This window comes from Lissotriton helveticus, chromosome 2_1 (assembly GCF_964261635.1).
Source record: "Lissotriton helveticus chromosome 2_1, aLisHel1.1, whole genome shotgun sequence".
Taxonomy (NCBI): Eukaryota; Metazoa; Chordata; class Amphibia; order Caudata; family Salamandridae; genus Lissotriton; species Lissotriton helveticus.
Window position 1 is genome coordinate 49,114,891 of NC_136059.1, and position 2,974 is coordinate 49,117,864.

At 44.0% G+C, this 2,974-nt stretch overlaps 1 pseudogene; it reads left to right on the plus strand.

Moving 5' to 3' along the window:
• The first annotated feature begins 261 nt into the window (after positions 1–261).
• On the plus strand, positions 262–708 carry LOC144819199 (small nuclear ribonucleoprotein F pseudogene; annotated as a pseudogene).
• Positions 709–2,974: the final 2,266 nt, after the last annotated feature.

The window sequence follows — 2,974 nt, forward strand, 5'->3', positions numbered from 1 at the left end:
ACAGCTGTTTCTGTGAAAGACAAACTTTGGAATGTTGTTGCTCCAGGCTTTTATCAGTCATTAGAAGCCCGTTGCACTCCATTGTCTTCAATGGAGCGCTCCACATTCCATTGTTCTCATATAGCATTCAGACTATACCAGCCATTAAAGGCCTGCTTCAGCATTAAAGTTTTACCAAGGGAGCTGGACTTTAATGACCGTACATCCTAGCTATGGAGGACTATAAGACTATTAGAACATTCTGCCACTAGGTAACTTTCGCAGCACTCCAGCGGTGGCGCGTGATTTCTACGGCCCCGGGGAGGAATTTTTTTGTGTTTTCCCGGTGAGGGAAAATTAACCCAGCATGAGTTTTCCACTGAACCCAAAGCCTTTCCTCAATGGACTGACTGGCAAGCCAGTAATGGTCAAACTAAAATGGGGAATGGAATACAAAGGGTATTTAGTATCTGTCGATGGATATATGAACATGCAGCTGGCAAACACAGAAGAATACATTGATGGGGCGTTATCTGGACATCTGGGTGAAGTCCTGATAAGGTGTAACAATGCCCTCTATATCAGAGGAGTGGAAGAGGAGGAAGAAGGTGGAGAAATGAGAGAATAAAGTCTGAAGAGGGCTGTTAAATCTTTAGTAGATGTATCATTTATGGTTCGCTGTCTGTATGAATGTAGAATTTTGGTCTATACAATAAAACTTTTTTTATTTGTAATTTGTTGCAGTTTTAATGTTCATTTAGTATTTAGCAAAGATCATAAAAAAAATAGGTGCTAATTTTGCAGCCAGACTGGTGTTGAGGGTTGATTTGACTCATGGAAAGAGCAATAGGACTACTTCCCTGAGACAAAACACTGGAACCTACATCAATTTACAGCGACATAGGACTACACTCCGAGAGGTATGATTCATGGAAAGAGTAATAGGACTACTCCCCTGAGCGCCCGAGCCATACTATCGCCGGATAAGCTAGCAGCCATCTTGGAGTGGCTTATTTATCAGCTATTTACAACATACCATGCGCCTGATTTCATCCTACGACTACATAAACCACAAAGGCATTGGTGATATTGCTACAAAACTGGGCAACCATGATCAATGACCATAAAGATTTATTCTGCCCTATATGCCACTTGAGACTGATCTATTTTGTCTGATGCCCGATGGAGCTACCTGGTTTAGCTATAGGGGATATGGGCCATGGATTCCCTCCTTGGTCGTCACCTACCCAGTCGGTCTTTATACAGACTTTCCTTTGCCTCTACGGTTGTCTCTTTCCTTATCCTCGCTCTCTCTCCTCTCCTCCTCTACCCCCCACTACTTTCTCTCTCTTTTCTCTCCTCCCCTAATGTATTGCTGACTGTTTTATTTAATGTATACTTGTTGTTCTTTTTCTAGTATATTGTTGAACCACATTGTTGCACTTCCTTCCGTCTCTCCTGTCGTCTCCTCCCGCATCCTCCCTCTATTTATATCTCTCCTTCTCTCCTTCCCTCCTCTCTTAATGTATTGAGTCCGAACTATTTTGTCTGATGCCCGATGGAGCTACCTGGTTTAGCTATAGGGGAGATGGGCCGTGGATTCCCTCCTTGGTCGTCACCTACCCAGTCGGTCTTTAGACAGACTTCCTTTCGTCTCTACGGTTTTCTCTTCCCTTATCCTTACTTTCCCTCCTCCCCTAAGCCCCACTACTTTCTCTCTCTTTTCTCTCCTCCCCTAATTGTATTGCTGATTGTTTGATTTAATGTTTACTTGTTGATCTTCTTCTAGTATATTGTTGAACCACATTGTTACACTTCCTGTCGTCTCCTACTGCATCCTCCCTCTATTTAAGTTGCTCCCTGATAGAGCAAGATTTCGCATCGCGACTTGCTCGAGTCATGAACCTCGAATCTGTTGTAATCCTATAAACAAATTGTACGTTTTACTAATCTCTTTTATTTTTGATATGCGTGTGTATTAGTGAAGCTTGCCTTTGTGTTCTACTAATACAAATAACCCTTGTTCCTAAAATGGCCGCTGCTTGAATTTCGTTCCTGCGCATGCGTTAGTCACACTCACGTGACTTTACGTAGATGTAGTTCTGGAGGGAAAGGGTGCGCATGCGTAATAGCCATAAAATGGCCGCTTATGTATTAACGAGGTGAAGCTCGTGCTGTTGCTCTCGTGTCGTTATGTGTGGCTCTAACATATAACCGCATAGTATATTTTATGATGATAAACCTGAAAGTACGAAATCATGATATGTAATACATTCATTTATTTCTACGTTTTAATTTGTTTTCGCTTACTTTTCATGTATCCTCGCCACGGAGGGGTGATGGGGGTTTGTGAGTCCATCTTGGAGTGCAGTACTGCGCAGGACCAGAAGTGGCGAGGTGGCATTGAAACCGAGCCAAAAGAAGGTTGCTGCCAAGACGTGCCTGGGAAGATGCACCTTCACCCAGCCAGAGAAATCAAATTGTGTTACATTATTAACAATGTATTCTTCTCCATTGTATTCCGTGCGACTTCTCATGGGAACCCCAATCTTGCTAGGCGGTACCCAAAAATGTAGATTAGGCCTTAGAAAAGTCTGTTCTGATTGGTGTGTTAACCCATCCTACCTTAGGACCAATCGAAATTGGGGATTCTGACACTTTGCAACATTGGGGGGTGGTGCACTGACCCGAAAACAGTATAATTAGCCTAGGTTCACCTAGGGAATTTGTCCGACTTGTCTGAATAGCTGACCTGTCACTGACCCAACGCACTCAATAGGTGACTGAATTTACAGAGCGCTGCGGAGCACTCTGTCCGAATTTGACCATAGACTAAGGTTTTACTAAACCTTAAGTGCTGGCGGAGCACTTTGCTGGGGAGTTCGCTAACCCAATCGGGGTTCTGACCGACAGCTGCAGAGAGGGTGGAGCGCAGGCGTTGCTTCCGAACTGCGGGTGCTGGTCGTGTCCTGGGTGTCCTGTCCTGATCCTAATC